The sequence below is a fragment of the Danio aesculapii genome, chromosome 11 (assembly GCF_903798145.1).
Source record: "Danio aesculapii chromosome 11, fDanAes4.1, whole genome shotgun sequence".
Classification (NCBI taxonomy): Eukaryota; Metazoa; Chordata; class Actinopteri; order Cypriniformes; family Danionidae; genus Danio; species Danio aesculapii.
This window is the reverse complement of record NC_079445.1, coordinates 26,094,850-26,104,171: the sequence shown is the minus strand read 5'-3', so window position 1 is coordinate 26,104,171 and position 9,322 is coordinate 26,094,850. Positions and strand designations below refer to the sequence as shown.

At 34.0% G+C, this 9,322-nt stretch overlaps 1 long non-coding RNA gene and 1 other non-coding gene across 2 annotated transcripts; one reads left to right on the top strand and one right to left on the bottom strand.

Moving 5' to 3' along the window:
• Positions 1-5,381: 5,381 nt before the first annotated feature.
• LOC130237792 (uncharacterized) lies at positions 5,382-6,428 on the bottom strand. Its single transcript, XR_008838575.1, has 5 exons — positions 6,353-6,428; positions 6,183-6,244; positions 5,675-5,839; positions 5,538-5,592; positions 5,382-5,464 (listed from the first exon to the last, which is right to left on the bottom strand). It is a non-coding gene; the product is annotated as an uncharacterized LOC130237792 (long non-coding RNA).
• Positions 6,429-8,760: 2,332 nt separating this feature from the next.
• On the top strand, positions 8,761-8,832 carry trnac-gca (transfer RNA cysteine (anticodon GCA)). The gene has a single exon. It is a non-coding gene; the product is annotated as a tRNA-Cys (tRNA).
• The last annotated feature ends 490 nt before the right edge of the window (positions 8,833-9,322 follow it).

The following is a 9,322-nucleotide window of genomic DNA, read 5'->3' as shown; positions in this document are numbered from 1 at the left end:
TTCTGTGTTGTTGAATTTGATGTCTCACATCTTCCTCTTCACAATGCACATCAGTTTCTTTCATAAGAGTTTTTGGTCGGGTGAGCTTGCTGGCCAGTCACTTACAGGGATACCATAAGCCTTAAAACATACTTTTTGCAGTGTGGACAGGTGCCAAGTCCTGCTGGAAAATCAAACCTGCATCTCCATAAAGTAAATTTTTCCAGCAGGACTTGGACACTCGTCCACACTGTAAAAAGTACTAATACCTGGTTTAAGGAACATACTATCCCTGTATTTGATTGGCCAGCAAACTCACCTGACCTAAGACTCATATAATCTCTAGTGAACAGAAAGATGTGAGACACCAGACCTAACAACACAGAAGAGCTGAAGGCTCCTCTGAGAGCAACCTGGCAGTGCCATAAACCGACTTCCTCCATGTCATGTCACATTACTGAAATAAAATTATAACAACAACAAGAACTGATTGCTGTACATGTTCATACCTTTCAGTAGTCCAACATTTGTGTTACAAATCTATTTTTATTGGTCGTAAGTAATTTTCAAACTTTCTGACACACTGATTTGAGTTTTCATTAGCTGTAAACCACAATGATCAAAATGAAAAGAAATAAACGCTTGAAATAAATCATTCTGTGTGCAGTGAATCTATATAATCTATACACTTTTTTAATTGAATGACTGAAAGTAATCATCTTTTCGATGACATTCTAATTTATTGAGATGCACCTGTATATTATATGCGATCACATTTTCTAAAGAGATGTCTAGACATGCAGTGTAGAGTCCCTTTACTAGACTAACACTAGAAATGTCTACAGGAAACCTGAAGTATGGAGACAAGTGACATTTTATGTTTATGTGAAAACAACTTTTAAAACAGTTTACCATGTTAATTTGATACATTTACTCACTCTCAGACTATTCGAGGTGTAGGGTGTAGGTGATTAATTTGACTTTGACTTTTCAAGAGATATTGGATCATATGAATCCCCAAGAAGCATGGGTAAAAACATTTTTTACGGTCCCACTGGAGTACAAGGTAACCTACAGCTTGTGGCGAGAGGATGAGTAAATTAACAGCACATTTTCATTGTAGGATGAACTGTCCATTTCATCTGAAATCAGCCAAAACAGCTACACACCTTGGATTTAATTTTAAAGTAAAACATTCATTCATTAATTTTCTTTTCGGCTTAGTCCCTTTATTAATCAGGGGTCACCACAGCGGAATGAACTGCCAACTTATCCAGCATATGTTTTACGCAGCAGATGCCATTCCAGCTGCAACCCAACACAGGGAAACACCAATACACGCACTCACATACACTATGGCCAATTTAGCTTATTTAATTCACCTGTACCACATGTCTTTGGACTGGGAGGAATCCCATGCCAACACAGGAATGCCAACTGACCCAGCCGGGGCTTGAACCAGCAACCTTCTTGCTGTGAGGCGATTGTGCTACCCACTGCGCCACCGCACTGCCTTAAAGTACAGTAAAAGGACAACAATTAAGAATCACAAACACACACATAAACCACCTACTCAAAAAAAAAGTATAAAAACTGTACATTTATTTTACATAAATGATTAAAAAATGAAAACTAATGTACTGCATACATGTGTTCATGTCTGACAACAAAACCACTACAAAATCTTGAACATAGTATAGCATATAATACACATTACCAGTGAAACAGGAATTCATGTTGCTTTGCTGTACTTTTGGGTCAATCAGGTAGAAAGTCTTTGGAACCTGCACACTGGTAGTAAAGCGCATTGGAGATCCTGAAATTGAACCCGTGAAAAGAGATCTAGTTATTAAAAAAATATTTGTATATCCAAAATGATTATAGAGGGAAAAGACAAAAAACAATATAAGCTATTTTCCTTATAATATCCATGTTTTATGGTCTCTTTTCCTCCAAAATTGCCCAGGGAAACACTGAAAGACAAACACTTTAGTCTCTGATTTTAGGCCAGGATGTGCAGATAAGCATGAATAGCCTAAACAAAAAGAAACAAGGTCAATAGCTATTAAAGTACAATCAGTACACATTATCATTCAGTATTAGATTATGAAATTGAATAAAATATTGAATAAAAGGCAGTTCAGATATTAAATTAAAATCACCCATTAGGTGGCGGTATGACACTATCTTAAGGCAATAATGGATCAGTAAATAATGATGAAACTGATTGCATTTATAGATGACTTTCTTACCAGGTAACATGAAAAGATTTAATAAAGTTTTTTTTACTTATACTGGAACATTTACAAATAGATAATATAAATGTATATGCATAGCAGCATCACATTAATAAATAAATTAATTATTGAGGAAATAAACAATTAATAAGTGAAAAGGTTGAAAATATATACTTCAATTGATAAACAATATTTTACTCATATTCCAAATAACTTAAACAAATTTTTTTAAACTCAGAAGTCTTAAACTCACAATATGCAATGTTAATATTTTCAGTTGTAAATTTTCCCGTGTCCTATTCATTCAAAGGTAAACTGGAACTAATACACTACTAACAGTATATTCTTCATTTTCTGAGAAATTATTAAAATATCAACATCGGTTACTAACGTAAGTTTTTTTCCTTAAGTTTTTTCCTTAAATATCCAAAATATAAAAAGACGCAAGTTATACCTGACACTTATATGATCACTTTTAACTTGGTTTTATGAAATCTCTCGTGCTGTTCCTGTTTTAAATGTGTACAAATGTGGAAATTTAGAGACACTCTCAAAGTAATAAGGATGCAGCACGTAACTTATTATGAAATTAATTTCGCTCAAAAATCAGAGGGTCACATGCCCATAAATTTGAATAGGAAGCGTATGGCAGCAATGAAGATTAGAAAACACACTTAAGAAATCAATTTTACGTTGCATACAATATTGTGTGTTTGTGAGTAACACAGGTAGAGCACATCGTGTTACATAAATAGCCCTTTCGATGGTATATCGCAGTGATATGCCAATTCAGTAATACAAATCATGATTCTTATCATCACTATTATTAGCATAAGGTTACAAACAAGACACGCCATTCTACATGGCGTGGAAAAAAACAACTAAACGCATAAAACCACTTATAACTAGGGATGGCTGACGTAAAACTGACGTTTCGACACAGTGTCGACATCCCGAAGCGCAGGTGTTCTAGTATGGGTAACTGCAGTCTGGAGCAATGAGCGTGGCAAAAGGTAGAGGCATGGTCAAAGGTTTTTTTCATGTATGGACGTGGCAAAAGATTTTTCATTGGTCAACGGTTTTATTTCCGGTCAAATGCGTTGGCCAATTAGATTAACATATTAAATAAGCTGATCGTTTAGCCTAAAGGTGAATCATTCTACTTTACTGGTGTTTAGAATAAAGAATGAATTAAACGTAATCACAAGTTACATTAAAGTAATGGGTAAATCAGCATTCTTATGAATACAAATGCTTTAATGTCATTAGACAAATGATATGTTTTTGTTCTTTTTACTGGCTATTTATAAATGCACTACTTAGAAAAGTGTTTTATTCAGTACTATTTTAAACTGTGATTTAGTTGTTTCACTAAATGTCACTAAAATTATTGCCTAAAATTATTTAAAATAAGATTTTGACTAATAAAATTTTTTGCCTGGTAAATATATATTGTTCAGATATCACATATTTATAATAAAGATAACTCATTAGTAACCGTATGGTAAGTGATATTAATCAATTTAAAACACAGACACAAGTTCATTAAACATTTAAGTTTAATAATCAAAAAAACAAATAAAACAACCTCCTAAAAAACATGCCATCCACTAATTAAAAATCCACACATCCGTTAATTCACCATTATTACCATCCATTAAGTACAAATCCATCCATTCATCGTATAGTAGCAGTGCATAGAGCAAAAGTCATCAAAATCTTGTCTAATTAGATTGCTCTGTACATCCCTTTCCTCCCATCGTCACAGTATCCAATGGTGTTTTTGTAGAGCCAACCACAGGATTCACATCTGGAGAACTTGAACTCCACTCTATATTTGACCAAGTAACAGTGTAAGGAAGGCTCCTTCTCCTTCATCAAAAAGAACCTTTCTGAGCAGGTCTGATAGTAGCTGAATTAAAGACAAAACACACACACACACACACACACACACACACACACACACACACACACACACACACACACACACACACACACACACACACACACACACACACACACACACACACAATAATAATAATAATAAAAGCAAAATAACAATAAAAAATTACAAAAATAAAATAAATTCTAACATACATCATGAAGACCTCCTCTTGGATCCATGGCTGAAGTGTATGATGTATGCATGGATGTATACATATTTTGTAAATATAAAATATATAAAATGTATATATATATATATATATATATATATATATATATATATATATATATATATATATATATATATATATATATATATATATATATATATATATACACACACACACACACACACACACACACATACATATACATATATATATAAATATATATATATATATATATATATATATATATATATATATATATATATATATATATATATATATATATATATATATATATATATATATGCACACACACACACACACACACATACATACATACACACACACACATATATATGGGTTTATGCTATTTAAGTCTAATAATTTAGGATAACACTAAAACACAAGCATGCTGGAATGTAATAACTGGGAAAACATAATGTGTAAATTAATTAAGTTGTAAGCTTGGACTCAATTTGATTTAAAATGTAATGACATGGTACCATGTCAAAATGCATTCAGAAAGATCTTCGATGCAATTTCACTGACTTTAAACCCTAAGAAAGAAAAACAAGCCTAAAACTGCAGCAATCCACAATAAATGGCCTTTTGCTGCCATCTAGTGGCTAAATTGAGTTTAAAATGATTATTGCTACAATGGTATAGGTATCAAAGTCAATTCTTAGAGGGCCGCAGCTCTGCACAGTTTTGCTCCAACTTTAATCAAACACAGCTGATCAAAATAATCGAGGTGTTCAAAAGAGTCTTGATCACCTTGATTAGTTGCATCAGCTGTGGTGTTTGATTAGGGTTGGAGCAAAACTGCAGAGCTGCGGCCCTCCAAGAATTGACTTTGACACCTATGTAATGTGTACCTAATAAAGTGGCCGGTGTATGTATGTATGTATGTATGTATGTATGTATGTATGTATGTATATATTAATTTATATATATATATATATATATATATATATATATATATATATATATATATATATATATATATATATATATATATATATATATATACTTTTCTATTTTTTTAATGTTAACTTATTATATTTGCATTGAACTGAGAGCGCAGATGCCTAAGATAAGCTCCACACTTCTCTGGGCCTTTATCGTTCCTAAGGAGATCTTGAGAAAAAAAAATTAATTGCAAAGTGCTAACTGACATAACTTTAAATGTATAAAAAAACTTAATATTTACCCTGAGCTTTCAAGTAGGAGCCCACACCACCATCTCCTTATACATGTCATTTAGCCTGTTTTAAATAAAAAAGACAATTACTACAATGATAAAATTCTTCTTTTATACAGGCTAACATGTATTGAGCAAAAACTCACCTAAGAATAGTCAAACTCAACCTCAGGAGCGATGTACAAGGCATACTGAAAGTCAAAGATGTTGTTTAGTTCTAAATTACCAATGCGGTTGTCCATGTAAATTGTCAAACTTACCATAAGCACAAAGACTCCACAGTTATTGGCGAAACACTGCATTAGAATATCCTAGGTAATGTTAGAAAAATGTATATCATCAAACATGTAAAGAAATATATAATATAAACTATAAATTTGCAAAAATCATTAACAGATAAAAAAGTCATGTATTAAAACCATTTATTGTAAAGCATGTTTGAAATAAGAAGTTTCAAATGTAACAAAAAATGTAACCCCATATGCATCGATGAAAAGTATGCTAATTACATGTGACATGCAATTTCACATTCATCTAATTTGCACGTACACACTGACAAGTGTCAGAGATCTATGAGCGATTGCTGTTCACGTCATCACATATGACCCAAACAAATGATCTTAAAATGCATAACGCAAAATAAATGGTACTTACGTTTGTGATGAACTGTGCAAAGTTTGTGACTTTGCAGAAGATTGTGTACCATGTGTAGAATTCTAAAAATATTGGCACAAAACGAACACCTAAACAAATTACCAGTTTTAATTGAAAAACAAAACTATCTTAATTCACGTCTGTTTACAGCTGTCATCAACACATCTTACCGTCGCGTTTGGTGATTGCTGATGAGCGAACGCATTTAACCGGAATAAAACCTTTGACCAATGAAATACCTTTTGTCACGCCCCAACCGAAAATTTTTTTTTTGACCAATAAAAAACCTTTGACCACGCCCATACATTTTGCCACGCCCATTGCTCCAGGTTGCAGTTACCCATACCTCCAAGTGTTTCGAAACACTGCACTGAAGCATGATCCAAAACACCCAGGTCATGTGACTAAAGTGTTTCGAAACACCTGGTCACATGACTAAAGCAATTCAAATCATCAGGCATTTCAGAAGCGTTTCGAGACCTGGCGAATCTGCATTTGACTGACAGTCATTGAAACTTCTGTGTCATATAGCCTAGAGGGCCATACGTGTGCACGTTGATACTATGCTTCAAAGAACTTTTGGGTTCGAATCCCGACTTGTACAAATACTCCGAATTCATGAATTTTATTTATTTTAATTATGTTACTGTTTTATAGTGTAGTCAAGATAGGATACAGCTGTTGATACGCCTTCAATTTAGCATTATTTTTGTAACACTGTAAAACAATAATTATTTTTACAGTACTGTGATGGTGGGGTTTAGGTTTTGGGTAGACGCTAATAAAATACAATGGGAAATTTAATGAACAATATAAATAATTCTTGTTAACTTCTGGCCTCAACCGTCTCTGATCTAGCAACAACCCTGTTTTATGACCAAAACAAGACATATTTATTCACAAAGTGTTTATTCGGATGTCAGACCAATGTTAAAACAAAACGATACAAGAAAAAAGCATTTCAAACTGATATTAAAGCATTTCAAAATAGCTGTAATAGCCTGGATACGAACACGCTATCCCTGTACTGGAGTCAGAAACCCTAACCACTCAGCTAAATCGTTCAGACATTCAAAGCTACGAAGTGGGGTTTAATACCTCAATTTGCTCAACTGTTCTTTGCTGAAGCTGTTCCAGTGCAATATATAAAAATGACCACTAGATTTCACCATAGAGTGGGGTTTCGAAACGTTTCGAAGCTTCGACACATTTGGTTCAACTGTGTCAGTGTTTCATGAAGCCTCGTTTTGCCCACCACTAGGTATAGCTGAGTGATGGAGCGCTTGACTGCAGATTAAGACTTCAGCGGTTCCTATCCACTTACCCCTTTGGCAAGACCTTGGAATTGTGTCTGCAATTTACCTTGACACTGGCTTTGGCACATTGAAATTGGTTCTTCCAAACGGCATAATCAATTGCTTTTTTTTTTTTTTTGCAAATCACTTTTACAAACAGACCTCGATGAAAGTTTTTTTTTTTTTTTTTGCTATACTAAAAGGCTACTTTATTTGTGGGTGTAGCTCAGTGGTAGAGTGTTTGACTGCAGCTTAAGAGGTTCCTGGTTCAAATCCAAAGTGCACACTTTAGCAAAACATCGGTATTGTGTCTGTAATTTACCTTGACCCTCAGTTTGGCATGTTGAATTTGGCTCTTCCTAAAGACATAATCAAATTATTTTTTTTTGCAAATAAAATTATAAGCAGACCCTAATGAAAGAGTGTTTTGTTTTTGCTATACCAAAGGTTTAGTCTTCCATGGGAATATAGCTCAGTGGTATTTGACTGCAGATCAAGAGGTTCAAATGCCACCTTTGGCAAGACCTTCGAATTGTGTCTGTAAATTACCTCGACCCTCGGTTTGGCACATTGAATTTGGCTCTTCCTAAAGACCTTGGAATTGTGTCTTTAATGTACCTTGACCCTAGATTTGGCACATTGAAAACGGTTCTTCTAAACTACATAATCAATTGCTTTTTTTTGCAAATAAAATTTACAAACAGACCATGATTTTTTTGCAGATTACTTTTTTAAACAGACCTTGATGAAAGTCTTTTTTTTTTGCGATACCAAAAGTCTACATTTATGTCGTGCTGTACCTTAGTGGTAGAGCATTTGACTGCAGACCAAGAGGTCCCCGGTCCAAATCTCGGTCCCCCCTTTTGTCAAGACCTTGGAATTGTGTCTTTAATTTACTTTGACCCTCGGTTTGGCACATTGAATTTAGCTCTTCCTAAAGACATAATCAATTGCTTTTTTTTGCAAATTAATTTTATAAACAGACCTTTGTGAAAGAGTGTTTTGTTTTTACTATACCAAAGGTTTGCTGTTTCATCTGGGTAAAGCTCATTGGTAGAGCATTTGACTGCAGATCAAAAAGTCACCAGTTCAAATGCGAATACCTTCTTTGGCAAGACCTTGGAATTGTGTCTGTATTTTACCTTGGCTCTGGGTTTGGCACATTGAATTTGGCTATTCAAAACAGCATAATCAATTGCTTTTCTTTTTGTAAATTAATTTTATAAACAGACCTTTGTGAAAGAGTGTTTTGTTTTTGCTATACCAAATATTTACTGTTTCATGGGGGTATAGCTCAGTGGTAGAGCATTTGACTGCAAATCAAGAGGTCCCTTGTTCAAATATGGGTGCCCCCTTTGGCAAGATCTTGGAATTGTGTCTGTAATTTACGTCGACCCTGGGTTTGGCACATTGAATTTGGCTCTTCCTAAAGACATAACCAATTGCTTTTTTTTGCAAATTAATATTACAAACAGACCTTAATGAAAGACTGTTTTTTTTTTTTTTTTGCTATACCAAAGGCCTAACTTTATGAGGGCTATAACTCAGTGGTGGAGCGTTTGACTACAGATCAAGAGGTCCCTGGTTCAAATCACTGTTACAGAAATTTCACACGATTGCATGTGAAACACTTGAACCACATGGGAAAATGTGTGTATTTGGAACGCTTTTGTGTGAATTCACATGTGAAACACGTGCATTTTCATGTGAACCACATGTGATCACAAGGGAAAACGTGTGTATTTGAAACACTTTTGGGTGAATTCACATGTGATAACATGTGAAACACGTGCATTTTAATGTGAACCACATGTTATCACATGAGAAAACATGTGTATTTGGAAT